Source organism: Strigops habroptila, chromosome 8 (genome assembly GCF_004027225.2).
Source record: "Strigops habroptila isolate Jane chromosome 8, bStrHab1.2.pri, whole genome shotgun sequence".
NCBI classification, from domain to species: Eukaryota; Metazoa; Chordata; class Aves; order Psittaciformes; family Psittacidae; genus Strigops; species Strigops habroptila.
This window is the reverse complement of record NC_044284.2, coordinates 32,443,270-32,458,804: the sequence shown is the minus strand read 5'-3', so window position 1 is coordinate 32,458,804 and position 15,535 is coordinate 32,443,270. Positions and strand designations below refer to the sequence as shown.

Sequence of the window (15,535 nt, the reverse complement as noted above, 5' to 3'; positions counted from 1 at the left end):
CAAGCAGAAGGCAGCTCAAGTCAGACTTGCACTGTGAGTGCAAGATTGGGGGCATCTTCTCTCTTTTGCGCTTGAGCTGTGGAGCAGATCCCAGGCAAAGCCACACAGTGCATGGAACTTGAACTGCGAAACTGGGCTGCTGGAGCTGCATCTTCCAGCTCACTGCAGAGGCTGACATCTTCAAGTCTGGCTTCATTTTGAATCAGAAGACAATTTCTGAAATTCTCCTGAAAGCCAAAGGGAAGATAGATCAAAGTATTTAATTTTTATTGAGACTCCATTATTTTCTAAGATAATAACAAGTAATAAACAATAAAACTGGAAAGCCATTCAAGCGTGGAAAAAAAAGAATTCACAGTGTTTGCTGAGCTGGAAAGTTTTAATTTCACTTCTAAATCACCATTGCCAATAGGCCTCTGTTACACTTGCACAGTCAAGAAATGAAACAATTTCTCATGGTGTACTTCAATATTGGGCAGTACAAACTGGCTACACAGTCCTGGATAGGACAAAGCACTGCACTAGGAATCAAGAGATTCTCCTCTGCCACCACCTTCCCATGGGACTGTTTGCAAGTCTTGCTGTGTCTTTTTTCCTCCTCCTTTAGGCTGCTGGGTGCATTCAAACCGGAAATCTTCTGGAAAAAGCCTGGTGGCCTCATGCTGCCATTGCCACTAATGCTACAGGATAGAAGAGCCACGCAAATAATTTCAGAAGGAGATGTGACAAGGTGGAAGTAAAAATCACAATCATTTTTTGCAGAAACACTGCTTGAATGCATTTTAACAACTTTTTTGGTTTTAACATCTTTTAAAAAAAAAAAATTAAACAGCACAAAAATTACTCATTGGACTTAGAATGACTCTTGCAAAACATGATCACAAGCAGTTGTGATATTAGCAACCACCCCTTCAACACTATGGTTACGTAGGCATTGAATGAGAAGGCAGAAGGGTATGTTTGTAAAGGAAACCAATTTTTCATAGGTTACTCCCTCCACAGTGGGAGACCACAGACTGAGAAGAGCTGACTACTCTTCCGGTAGCAGTAATGCAATTACACTATTCATAGCAAGAGAAAAACACCAGCTGATTTTCTTTGCATCATAATCCAGTAACCCCTGAATTAACCTTGCTGGACACAGATCTGTTAACTTTTACCATGCTTCTCCAATTAAACTATTGAAGTCTGAGACAGAAATAGCTATCCACAGCTGTTACGAATTGATATGTCCCCTGATGATGCTTGGCACTGCCTGAAGAAAAAAAAGTTTCTTATTTTATTCCTTGCCATGAAGTTAACTTTTTCTTTTCTCATTTTTTACTATTTTTAATATTCTTTCATTGCAAAGTGATGGTATTGGACTGCTCTCCCATTTGCTTTGCTTGGAATGGAAGGCAGACATGCTACGTGAGTATGCTCCACAAGGGTAACTTCATACCTGATATTTTTGTTTTAGAAGGAGGAAGGGTGGAGAGCACTTGCAGGGCTGCGTGGCTGTAAGTGCGCCAAGTTACACTGGAGCATACATTGCACTTTCAATGCATGCTCCAATAAACAACAAACCCTTGGATGTCCTCTGCCCAGCTGGTAATGACAGAAAGAAGGATACATCCACTTGAGGCCAATGTCCTGCAAATGCCTGCTCACATGCAGCAACAGTGGTGGTTTTAGTGCGTGCTCGGAACGGAAATCTCCAAATCTGCAAACAGCAGAAAACCGGCAAAATCCCCAAATCTGCAAAGCCACATCTGCAAACTGGTTTATGTATGTATCAAGAAAACGTAGATCTTTAAAAACACATTAAGTGCTGTCTCTTTGATCCTTCCCACACCTGTTTAGGACTCCTGAGGACCGACCATCACAGCTGAAGGACATTTAAGCACTGGTTGAATGTCACATTTGCAAAGTAAAGCTTTCACATATCTTTTTGAGCCTTGCTTGAAAAATTGTCTTAATTATCAACAGTCAGATGATGTCCTTGGACATAAAGCATGACTACAGAAAACAAAGTTTGGAAGTGAGAACAGTGACAGCAAAAAAACACACAAACTGCTGACTTGGTGGCAAAAGCATTTGTATGGTACAGATGGCACAGCCCACCTGCCAGGATCATTTGGACAGCCCTTGGCAATGGGACATCCAGGCACAAGGGTCTTGCCCACAACCTTCGTGGACTACAAAACACCCAAAGCTGCCCATTCATGAGGTCAGTAGTGGCACTTTGGGAAGCCACACCATTGCAGGGCACCCATCCACCTGTTCTGTCTGCAGGCTCCCCCGTGGTGGGGATCCACCAGGCACACAGCTGCTTTGCCAATCAACACAAAAGCAGCCACATCCTCCACCCACAAATGGGCCAGCATGTAATACTGATGTGGTTTGGGTTTCTTTCTCATAATCTCCAATGGTGCCTTGATTCAGAATAAATGAAAGCATTTAGCATCTCCAAAAGCTCCAAATAACTTGTGTGTTCTCATCTTATGTGCCTCACTCTGTGTGTTACTCTTTTGTTTGCCCTGCATCTGGAGGAGAGATTACAAGTTGCACCATCAGCAGCCAAGCAAGGTCCAAGCCACAAGCAAGGATCTGAGTCATCCCCTTGAGAGAGTATTTTAGCCATATATCACTGTTTGTTTTCAGGCAAACCAGTACAATTATGCAACATAAATTCTTCTAAAGCATTTGGGACTTCAGTTCAATTTAAAATCCTGTAGGTTTTATGGCCAGAGTGAGTGATTACTAAGTGTGTGCATACAAATGACGACTTCGGAAGAAGCATGTGTGGAGGATTAAAGGGCATATGAAGCCTCACACACACACTGGGCAAGCAGTGGTCAGACTGTACCAGAGGATGTGAGATCTGAAGAGCCCATGTCAAAAGGTGGGTTGTTATATTTACAGCTCTCAAGCACAGTTTTTCTCTCCCAGTGCAGTGAGCATTTTCTGTGAGTACAAGGCCTGATCGCAATCTCCTGCAAGTGCATTTCCACAGGCTTCTGTAAAGCCGGGTGACTTTGCCTAGATTAACTCCTGATTTATGCTTAAATGAGGATGAAGATCTGATCTATTTAAAAACAAGACTTGGTTACAGCAGGAATAGAAGGAGACATTAAAATGTCTCAAATCTGAGTATTTTATCACTCCAGGAAAGTGTTAAGCCAGAGGTATAAGGCAGGCTGCCTGTTCACACTTGGGTAAGGAGGTGGAGGTGGTGGGGGACGTGGCCCTGGCACCTTGAGGCCATTTGACTCCTCACTCTGTCACAGTTGTTGTGGGGTTGCAGGGAAATCACAGCCGTTGCTGAGACGCTTTTACCACTACTCTCTGCCTCATTTCTCTCCCAAAGCAGGGGTACTGCATGCGGGTTTTGTCCCTTTGACCTCACAGGGGAACAAAGACCACTGTCTTACTTTCCTTTTCCTTTGCTTTTATTAATAAGTGGAAAACAAATTCCCCCTTTAAGCACAAACTCCATGTGATATGTTCATGCATGAGCAAGATGCAAAGCCCAGGTGTGTAAACTCAAAAGCTGCATTCACATCCAAAGAGCTCAGCACCTGCGCTAAGCACCAGCAAGACCTGCTCAGTGCCAAGCGTAACTGCTGGTCCAGAGGCCAGTGGGGCAGGAGGCAAATGGGAGGAAACACAGACCTATCCTGTTCCTGAAGCTCAGCCTCAGCGCTCACCAGCACTGCCTGCTGAAGGGAAAACCATACATGGTTATTAAAATATTACCAGGAGCAGGATAAAAGAAATCAGTAATTCAGCACTTGCAAAGAAAACCAAATTGTCAACAATAGGTTTTTTTATCACCATCATCATCACCGCTATTTAAAGACCCAGTGCTCGCTGCTGTACTGAGACTCAGCCATCACCATACAAATGAGGTCTTGGTCCTTGCAAACTGCAGACCTCAGCGAAAGAACCAGGAGCTAGAAATGCAACAAGCAGAAAGCAAAGAAAAAGACTGCAAAGCCTGGCTTAACATGCTTTCATTAAAATGTACCCTCATGATTTTGGGAGCCCTTGCAAATAAGTCAGAGTTTACAATGCCAGCTAACTATTTATTTATTTCTCCTTCTGTATAAAGGAGTGAAGTCAACAGCATTATTTGTTTTCTCTCTTTTTTAGGGGAATATACAGACAGATGTGTTTCTCTGCATTCATTTTTTACTTACACAGACGTAAACTCCACTAAAGCTGGGGGACTTATTGACAACTGATACTGAGGCAATCCAAGGCCAGACTGTGACCTATTGATTTCCCTGAGCCTGCACAGGATGTATGTAGTTCATTGCAGAACACAGCCTTTGTTTGTTTTGTTTATTACCCAATATGTAACAATGTGGAATAAAGAACAATGCCGAATGGCAGAAATGCCTGAGGATTTCTCTTTAATTGAAATCAGGACTGGGAACATCCTTGTAAATCAAGAGCAGTCAGTCTTTGATTAAATTTACTGCTTTTGCAAAGTTTGCTTTCAAATGGGATTTAGTTTTTACTCTTTGTCTCTTGCATTGGCCCAGCTAAATAATTTTTAACAATTTCTCTGAAGTGGTTATGTGCTGCTCAATAATCTGAAAACTTCCAGGTAAAACAGATGCTGGGCAGAATTCTTATTTATTCTAAAGCTGTGAATAGAATTTGAGTAAAATCAAATATACAGTTACTAGAGATATTCCTGATATCAGTCCAAATCTGTATTTTTAAAAAGCTGGATGCTCTTCCAAATCAGGATTTTGGTTCAGTCCATTAAGAACCTACAGGCTTTCCTTGTAAAATTATGACCTAGATCTGAATTTTACTTAAGTTTGATGATGCTTTCGATTAACTTTTAATTCAGAGCCCTATAATTGCAATGCAGAGTGCAGGCAACAGAGAGCACTTAACTCCATCAGCAGTTTGGCTCCAGCCACAGCCCTCTCTAAGAGTGCTTCAAGCTGCTGATAAATGGGTGCCAACCACAGTAAGCAGAAGAAATACCTAAGCTCTGATGTCCTAATTAAAGTCCCCTCATTGCCCACATTGGAGCACCCTGTGCATTGTGAAACATCCAAACAATGTTTCTGCTTAGCTAAAGATTTCACAACGGGACTTTCCTTCTTCAACTGTATTTTTCCAAACTCACATTTTCAGGGCTCCTTTTTCAGTGTGTTTATTGGATTGAATCTCATCATTATTTATAACAAAAGGGTTTGTTTGACCTTCCAGCCTATTGTAAATGAGTAGCACACCAAACACTAAGTTAGCAGCAGCAGGCTGCAAGAGGATCAGGCTATAAAGATTAATGCAACAAATTTGAATTCTTCCATAGCCTCCCTCCAGTAACCCATTTGTGTGTGTGTGTGGCTGGGAAGGAAAAGAAAGGGCTCCTATGCTCCAGGATAGTAGTGAATGCTATTGAAGAGGAAAAAGGAAAACACTATTCATCCCTAGCAGGAAGATAATTGATCTATAGTCTGCACACAACTGGTCTCAAAGCAGCCAGTAGCTACACAGAAGAGACTGTAGCTAACCAGAGCCCAACCTAGCCTGTCAAACAAAAGCTTTACAGGGACACCAGGGAGAACAAAAGTAGCACATTTCATTCCTTCATAATAAATCTTCCATCTTTATTGTGCAGAGATGTTTTGCTCTGGAGCATGCTGTGTTTCAGAGCAGGGCCGCCCCTGCCACCCCCACCGAAATGCCTGACAGCGACCCAGAACACCCAGCCCAAGCCAAGCTGCTTTACTGGGCTCTGGGTTTTATTTTTGCTGTGCACAGCCAGGCCCAGCTGTTCTCTGAGTCCTCAGACAGCAGCAGCTCTTGGGCTCCAGCCCTATCACTCTCTATTTTATGTGCGCTAAAGGTAATAAAATAACCATTTCTAAATTTAACTAGCATTACATAATGCAGCTATTTATTATGTAAAGCTGCTGTTTACAATGCCCAGAAATTGATCACTATAAAAAATGCAATGCAGCTTGAGCTCGTTTAAATTAATGTTACTGTTTTCCTTTCTTTTTGTTTAAAGGATCAATCAAAGGTCTAATTTGTTTTTGTGAATTCACCTCTGCAAAGCATGCAAAGTACCAGGCAGCGCATTGTTTACTGTCATTCAGGCTTGCGTGCAGCACTCAGTTCAGAATCTGGCAGAGGATATGTAAAGATGGCAATTTGTTCATTATCCAATCCCCTGGAAAAGGCAAATAAAGCATGCTAACCTGCTTTACTTCAAATCAGGTCTTTTTTTTTTTTCTTTCCTCGGCTATAAAGCAGCATTGACAACCACTTAAAAATTCCAGCATTATGAATGTATATCACCATTATCACCTACAGTAGATTATGAATAGGTATCTTCTCACAATAGCACATGAAGCCTGAGAAAATGAAAGATGTTTTCCTATTCTTCATTCCTTTTGCGAGTAGAAAGAGGGATGGAAAAAGAGAATTAAATATTAACAGAACGAGCAGATCACTAAGCAAAAAACAATTAAATAGCACAGCATCCATTCAACAATAACACCAAATCATGATGCAACTGCTGAGCGTGGGGTGACATACTAATCATGGATTAAAGGGACTGATTTGTGCCTCATGAGTATTCATGGGCAAAACCCGGTATGTGCAAATCGATCTTGGGGAAATATGTTCTGTGGGAAATATGAGGTTATACTAGTGTCTGAGCAAAATGAAGATGGCTTTTTTTTGACTGCACCTTAGGGACAAAGGAAATATTTACCTTTTTATCTCCTACTTTATTTTTCCATGGAGCTGTTTTCCTTCTCTCTACAGAATAAGACAGTTTTCTCCCATCTACCTGCCCATCCTTATACTTGCCTGTACAAATACAGGTGATCATAAAAAACCACTCCCGTCATTTAATGTCACCCCGAAAATCAAAGGTTAGAATGAACCACAGAGAATGCCATCGTGGGCAATATTCCTTTAACAGCATCCCGTAAGCCAGTGTTTCTGAAGATGAATCACCCCTATAAACAGAGAATTGAGATGGTGTAAATCCAGACCCACAGCAGATGTGCTGTCAGCAACTGCACATGGCTCATCTCAGGGGGAAGAGGCCATGGGACAGCAAATAGAAATGTCCTACCTCAGTGGGACCGTCTTTTCTGTACCATTAGAGCTGCCTGTTTTGGCTTCAATGTGAAGATGGCTGTTAGTCATACAGTACTACACAACCTTTTTTCTTCCAGTTACCTTCAGCTCAGGATGTAGGAAAATTAAAAGCATCAATGGGCCAAATTATGGTCTCCTGGAGAAGTTTCCCTTACAGACCAGCGAAGACGCCAAGAAACCAATGAGTCCAACTAGTCCCATATTGAGAAAAAGTCAAATATACTAAAAAGCTTTCTCTCTGCTCACTCTACAAGGATGAAGAAGGTCACATCCCCCTTGTGGAAAGCCAGAGAGCTCTGCAGCTCTTCCAGGGTTAGTCCCGTCTCCTGCTCCCACTGGTCCTGGGTCTTGCATTGTGGCACTGGAAGTCTTCTGCTGGCCTCTGTTGAAGCCATCAGGCAGCAGACACAGGAGGATTAGAGCTACCCAGGCCCCCTTAACTCCTGGGGTCAAGGACCAATGTGCCTTCTCTGCTCTGTTCTTCATTCTACACTCTCATATTCCTCATCCAGTGTCCGCCTGCCTTTCCTCAGTCCCCCTTTAGCTCCAGGAGGGAAAATCATCTCTAGTGGTGTCTGAACATCAGCTACTGCCATGTAGGTAGGGGGCCATGAGCTTTGTGCGAAAGACTCTCAGGAAATGATCCTTCGCAATATTTTGCACTAAACAACTACTCCAAACCAAGGAGGAGGCCACCTGTGACCTTAGTGTCACTAAGGAGGTCAATTGCCGAGTATCCTAAGGCATCTGACTTACATAGCTCCAGCCTTGGTAGAACAGACTGGTTTCTTTTCCCCATTTTACAATTTGGAAAGTCCCTGATTCCTCCACCTACATCCTCTTCTCTGCTATCAATCAACAATGTCAGTGCAGGACTGTTTGTTAATACTGAGATTGCTCTTCTCAATCAGCCTCTGAGCAGTTGTCTTCCTTTCCACACAGTGTAAAATCCAGCAGCTAAGGCAGTACGTTTTTCTAATCTTAATGGAGCTCTTACTTTAAAGGAGCTTAAACAGTGGGAAAACCCCTGTGGAAAATCCAGTGTTTTCACATGCAAGTCAGGTTTTTGGTTGTGTATTAGCTGTTGTTATTTTCAGTAGCTGGTGTTTCATTTCTGTTCAGAAGCAAATGTAAAAAAGCAAGTGAGCCATTTATAATGAAATAATCAATGCTGGTGGTGAATGTGCTGGTGCCTGTGCACTTAGCCTTGCTTATGATCAGAAATTTCTCTTGGGGGCAGCATTTCTTACAGAGATGGATGGATTTATTTTCTGTCTTCAAAATGTCTACTAGCACATCTAGATCTCCTGCTCCAGCTGTACTGCTGGTTGAGAGCCAAGAGCTCTCCCTGTTAATGCCAGCAGGAGAGACTAGAGGCATCGCAAGGTGGAACAGTGACCCAAGGATGACCCAAAGGCAGGCCACTGTCCTTTTCTCTTCCCCTGTAAGCCTCCTGCTTAGCAGCCTCGAGTGGAGCATTCATAAGAAACTTGCAGTCCACCCAACCTACCCTCCATGGGGCTTGAGAGCCCCTTCATCCCCCCAGGGAGGGTTTCATAGGAGCACCAAAGCTTAGGCTGCCTGTAGTGACACCAAGCACTGGGAAATACCTATCTGTGTCCCAACAGCAAGAGGAAGCGTATTGAGCTGACTTCAGGCAGCCGAAAGCTCCATGTCACTTAATGTTTGCCCACACTGCTCTGACTCCTGCCCTAAGCCTTTAAGGGGTTTGTTTTAATGGTGTGGGACACAGACAGGTCTGCTGGGGAGTAAGTAGGCTGGGGACCACGCCGAGGTGACACAGAAAATGCAGCCAAGTCATGCTCTGTGTAGGTCAGCAGGAGGCTGCCACACGCAAATGCCAGGAGGTTAGAGAGCTATAAATGTTTAACTGCTTTCCCCACATCAATCCCAGTAGGTAAATGAAGCCCTGCAAAGTGGATGGGAGAAGCAGATGCAGTGTTTGCTTTAATGGCCAGGACTAAGAGCTCTGAGACCCTGCTCGTTCCTCAGGAGCATGCATCTGAACTAGGTGAAAATATAGCTGAGGATAGCTAGTTAACTGCACGGCTGTAAGCCGTCCGTGAGGATTCAACTTTCCTGTGAACTAAATGTGAAGTATATGGCTGAGGTTCAACATCTTGGAAAAAATGTGTTGATGAGCAAAGGACTAAGTAAACCAAGCAGTACATTGTGAGAAAGATGACAGTAAGAGCAGAAGGGTGTTCTTGTGGGGAATAGTCCCAAAACCCTGGATGATTACACAGCACAAAACAAATTGAGGAGCTTTATATCAAGGAAACTTCACAAAACTTGACAGGCAGGATGTCAGGAGTTCAGTATTTATCAACAAAGCCCTGGGGACAGTTGTACTTACAGCTAGTCTAACCTAACTAAAATAGACACTTCTGAAAGCAGGCAGAGATAAACCCAGGCCATTTTTGGAAACTATCCTCTTCTTTTTTCCTTTTTGTTAGCTCCAGACTGACTGGAAACTGAGGTGACTGATTTTCATCTTGCTTCTGAGACCGTAAATCAGAAGCAAATTTAGCAAAGGCAAAAAGGTGATGTGGGTGTAGTGGGCTGGAATGCCTGAGAATTGTCTTTATTGTTATTATTAAGCTATAACTACATGTGGGACTATAAATCATCCTACCCTGCTGCTAATGGAGTGTAGGTAGCACTACACTTTCCTAACCAGCCCGAGACTGGTAGGGTTTTGTGGCAACCCACACTAGTGAATGCCTGAGTTCCTCCTCTATTAGGAAAGAGCTCTGGCTCTTTCGTTGCCATCACTGGTGTGACTGGGCTGCTAATCTCCCTCTGCTTTCTTCCCTGATGTCCAGATCTTTGCCCCTGCCTATGTTTTGCAGTGCTTCTCTTACCAGACAGCCTATTCTGCAGACTTTTGGGCTTGTTAAGTACAGCAGCTTTTCACAGCAGGAACAGAAGACCTTCCTGCAGAAATGAAGCATAATAAAGTGTAGTCTGACTGAATTATGGTGGACGTGGCTGATTACATTTTTTCACTGTCTCTAGCTTTGGGAGGATGAGGATCTTACTGCAAAGATGTGCACTTTTGTTTGGTGCTGTGGAAGATGCTTCCAGCATTATAATCCTCTCCCCATCCACCTATCATAGGGCAATTTCCTCTCTTTTTGCAATTTCCTCATCTTCCTGGGAATTTCCCCATCTTCCTGGGAATTTCCCCATTCCTGCTGTGCACAAGGCTTCCTGCTCATGTCAAAAGTACCAAGGATCTAACCTGGGGTATCCCGGTGTCAAAACCATGAGGCTGAACTGACTGATAGAAGTCTCACCAGTGGTAATCAAGCAGGCAGTGGGCTTACAGACATCTGGGCATGGGGCAACAACCAGCAGGTGAGACAAGACGCCATGCATAGAGGGGTCCCTTATACTCCGTTTCCTGGGGCCACTGCCACCCTGGGCCATGAAACCATCTATGACATCTTACAGACACTCCTGGGAAAGCCTCAGAAGCACGGATCAAACCTGACATGCCTGGATGTTAACGAGAGGTCATCTTACAGCCTTTGTGCGTGCTGTAAGCAGATCGTCTTGGCTTCGTGGCCAACAAAGAGGTCTCTTTGCCTGCTGTCTGCCTTCGCATATTTCACTTCAAATGCCAGGGCACTGTTTTCCAACTGCAATACTCTGGTTGCGGGGGAAGGTAGAACAGGTCCTTATCTTTAGTATCATAAAAAAAAGCTATAGAAAACATCTTGAGGGGTGTCTAATCCTCTCCTTCTCAGTCTACACGAGTAAACATCCTCGCTTAGGTGTGCCTTTTACCACATTAATAGCTACTTCCCTTTCCGTAATCACTGGGTTATTGCTAAAGAAATTGCAGTAACATTAATAGTAAGTGACCCACAAATTCAATACAACATCAAAGGCCATAGAGTTATCTCATGCAACAAACTTGCTTTTGATGAATTGGTACCATTCCCTGGAACACTTTTACAGTAATTTTAAGAGTCATAACATCTTACCACGTGCTGCTTCAACTTTTTGACATGAAGCTAAAAATAGCAAGCGATGCAAAGCCTGGGAGAAGAGCTTCACGTTCAGATCTGAGCTGAAAATCCCCAGCATTTCAGGATGTTCGCATGAGCGTTTTGATTTCAACACATCAGAAAGGCAAGGTTAAACCGAGAAGTTTGGATATGAGTCCTGAGCAGGAAGGGGACAGGTACAAAAAACCAGGTGCCTGCCTTCATCCCATTTCCGTTTAAAGAATTGCATAGTATCAAAAGCGTGGCAACTGATTTGAATGCAGAGGCCAACTCAAAATTATAAGTGATGATAAGCAGATGCTGCTCAGGCTTTGGTTGCTGTGCCATTTGCTGTCTGCCACTGCGTCACCACACATCTCGCTCACCCACTATGCAACATGTAATACTGCTCACTTGCCGCACCGGGTGGGTAGGAGAGCATGTCAGTCGCTTTGGTTTTGCCAAGCACTTTGAGACTGTTGGATGAAAGGTGCCATTATTACTATTATTGATTGCAGCGATTTGCTGGCTCTCGCCTAATTCACCAGCCTACTGGGAAGGCACGCACCTGGGGAGGTTTTCAGCTCAGAGGAAACAGGCGCTGAGCAGATGTGTACCAGGAGGCCCAATGAGCAAGGGGCGGTGTGAACTCTGCGTCCCGTCACCTCAGAGAAGGCCAAGCCAGGACTTATGGCTCTCTGCCATGGCCTTTCCTGCGCTGCCCTGACTGCCTGGGTAAGGGAGAGCATTCCTGCACTTTTTATGTATCTGATTCCTGAGAAAATGTGGAAGCTTGGACCGTTTTTGTTTGTGTTTCCATATTCCCCTCCGACATACGTCTGCTGTTCTTTGATTTGGCCTGGCTAATCTCATGCAGTGGGTTGTTCCAGCCCCCTGGGACGTGGGGCGACTGCCTTCACAGTGGTGAGGAGGAGGCTCTGCCTTGTTTACGTTTCAGAGCATGAATGCTAGCTTGCAATCCTGTGGGCTGTTCTGGTTATCAGGCACGGCACTGCTCTGCTGGCAGCTCCCCCATCTTGAGCTGTAGTGAGCAATGCAATGCGTTAGGTAATCCGCAGTGTGGGAAGGGTGAACACCCTGCCATTTACTGGTTATTTATACACCCAGATTGGCTTTCTCTGCCTGCTTATTTCATTTTTTTTTTTCTTTTTTTTTAAAGGGGATTGTGAAAATTCAAAAGGCATTTTTTGAAACTGTTGTCTCTCCCTCGCCTGGATGTGGCCAAAGGCATTTTCTTCTGTAGCCCTCACCGTTCCCACCGAAACCTCCCAGCCATGCTGAGATGGCACCCCCACTACCAGGACACGAGGTGAGGGGAAGGCTGGGAAAGAACAGGAGGACCATGGCCACAGAGGTTCCAGGCAGCCCAGCCGGCGAGAGTAGTACAGTGTTTTGGCTTTTTTGACGGGTTTAAGAGATATGGCTAGGAAAACAATCTTTTGCTAAGGCTTAAATGCACATGTTGAGACTTTGCCTGCTGTGAAGCACAGGTGGATAGGCGCAGATGTTAGCCATTGGGTTTGGACTGGACCAGCGCATCTACTGCTCCATGTTTCTTGCCACCCATGCTTAGATCTGATCTGTGCAGGCACTGTGGATCCCAGTTATTAAACCCCGGGCAAGCTCACATGTGATGTTGTGCGGTAATTCAGCCCAAGTGTGTGTTGTGTATGCTGGGCTGTAGACAGGAAGAGAGATTGGCAAAACAGAGTCTTATTCTTCTACCTGTTTGCCCACTCTTCCTTTTATAATGGGGATTTCTGTATCATTTCCCTCACAGAATATTGTCACACAAACACTGCAGGAGAAATAACAGCAAAGTGAAGCGTAACACTGCCTAGGTCCCGCTGTCAGACACGGGTTAGGTAACCAGGCTGCTCTTCTCAGCCACAGGCGGCTCCTAGGCAAAACCAATAAAATGTAGAGGAAAATATTGTGCACTTGCAAAAGGCTTTTGTGCCAGGAGCTCTCAGCACGGTACCCACAACAATGAGTCGGGCCTCACAACGCTCCTTTGGGGCAGATTAGCACAATTACACACTTTTTGCATGGCTACGCTAGAGCCAGTTAAGGTCAAAATCATTAATTCCAGTGTGTTCTGCTGCGTGGTAACTGGATCAGCTCATCAGGGCACCTGATCTGTGGGTCACAGGGCCCTCTTCCTGACTGCCCACAACTTCAGCATGAGGCAGCAGATGCTCAGGCGTCCCCTTAAGCTATTTCCCAGATGCTGAAAAACACCAGGATTCTGCAGGGACTCGCGCGACACAAAGTGATTAGCAGGCTGAGTCGAGAAGCTGGAGAACCTGATAAATTCCCAATTTCTACTTACTTTCCCCTGAGGACCTATACAGCTGGAAAAGTGCCCTCAGTGCGACATTTCCACCAACCGCGGCCCCACCGGAGCAGGACCTGTGTGCTGCCAGCGGCGCCCCAGGGCCCGTGTCACCAGAGGGCATCACTGAGACTCGCAGAGCCCAGACCCGACTTCAGTTAGACCAGGAACGCTATGGGCACCCGAAACGGGAATTTTGTGGATTTCACCGTTAACACTATATCGAGCCTACAGGCACCACCCTGTGCCTCCTGATTCTCCTCGTCACCACGTGGCCACTGCCCTTTTGCAGGGCCAGCAGCCTATTTTTTTAATAAATAAACTAATAAAATAAGGTCCTGCACATAGCTGGTGAGGCACTGGCACAGGTTTCACAGAGAAGCTGTGGCTGCCCCATCCCTGACATCAAGTCCAGGTTGGACAGGGCTTGGAGCAACCTGGTCTAGTGGAAGGAGTTGGAACTAAATGATCTTTCAGATCCCTTCCAACCCAAACCATTTTGTGATTCTATAATAAATAAACATGGATCCTCGGAATGCAAATCAAGGCCATATTGCAAGAGAAATTGAATCCAAAGAATGCAAACAGCCAAACAAACAATCCAGCAACAAAAGAAAACCAATTATTTTTTGAGGGAGTAACAAATGAATAAACAAAACAATGAGTGCCTCTGGTCTCCAGCATCCATGCACTGGCACTATCACAACTCCCTGGGACCAAGGCCTGGGCTTCCATTTGGAGACACTCCTGCCTCACCATGATGCCGCTCTACCCTGTAGCTTGTTTATCTCAGATTAAAATGATTTGTGACACACAGCTTTGTCTGATGGACCCTGCACCTTTTTTTTTTGTTTGGTTAAAGCCATGCATTAGACAAGCTCCCAGAAGGACAAGCATTTCTTTTTCCATTTTCCTTGTAGCATCCACTTCAGAAGAAATTAATTACTACTGCTCTTTGATTGTCCATGCAGTCTTACAAGATCCCCCTGTATCGTTTGAAGATCAGGGTAGATGGTTCATCTATTGTGAGAAACCACAGGGAGTTTTTAAGCTGTCGCATCGCAGTTACCAGCTTTAGCTTTACCAGGATGAAAATAGACAATAGCAAGAGGAAGGGGTTCTGGAGATCTCCATCTCACTGTTTCCAATTAGGAAGTGACTTTGGCTCATTCCATTGCTGCATCCAATCTTAATTAGTAGCACAAATTGTTTGAATCCTTGCTCAGGCTCCGATTCAAGGAAAATTCCCTGTTCAGCAAAGCACTTCAGCGTATGCCCTGGTCCTGCTGGAGTCAATGAGGTTGATGCAAATGTTCCAAGTGGACCACAAGCTTCTCAGCCTTCCCCAAACTGGTGTCCCCCAACCCACGGGACAAGGAGGGCAGAGGGTGTCCTGCAGTGCCCACTGCCCGGCCTCGGAGCTCCCTTACACCACCTCCCCGGCCGCAAGACCTGGCTTGAGCACTCTCATGTCCCCACACCTCATCTAAGCTTTGCTTAAGTTTAGCCCATCCTGCTGTTTTCAGCACCTTGTTGCCCAGCAGGGCACTATGGTCCATGTCTATCTGACTGCTTTGTAACGAACCAGCCAGTCATAAACTTACTGTTTACCCCACTTTTTGGCTAATTTTATTCATTTTAGCCAAGGATTATTCAAGCTTTCTGGCCAACTGCTATTCCACGTCAGTGCGGGTGAAAGATCTGGTCGTCATTTATTGTCCCTCCCAGTTTATTGCCTTTGTTTCTCTTTTCACAGATTAATTACAAACATCTCACTCTGTGAACTCCCACTGTATGGTGGTTGTGTGATCTCAGCACCATGAATTATAGATGCCTGACATATCACACCAAGCTATTATGATATTTTTTTTTCCACAAGCAAGCTATGAATTATGAAGAAGATCTATAAAATTTATAATATTCTCTCTTTGGTATAGGAACGGGAAGGCACAGCCTGATGATGCCTTTATACCACCCTCCCCTCCCCCTCCGCACGCAGGCAGCGCAGACAACACAAGCACAATATGGACTCTATATTTAG

General features: G+C 44.7%; 1 long non-coding RNA gene across 1 annotated transcript; it reads left to right on the top strand.

Moving 5' to 3' along the window:
- Positions 1–842: 842 nt before the first annotated feature.
- LOC115612193 lies at positions 843–4,475 on the top strand. Its single transcript, XR_003992912.1, has 2 exons — positions 843–2,884; positions 4,135–4,475. It is a non-coding gene; the product is annotated as an uncharacterized LOC115612193 (long non-coding RNA).
- Positions 4,476–15,535: the final 11,060 nt, after the last annotated feature.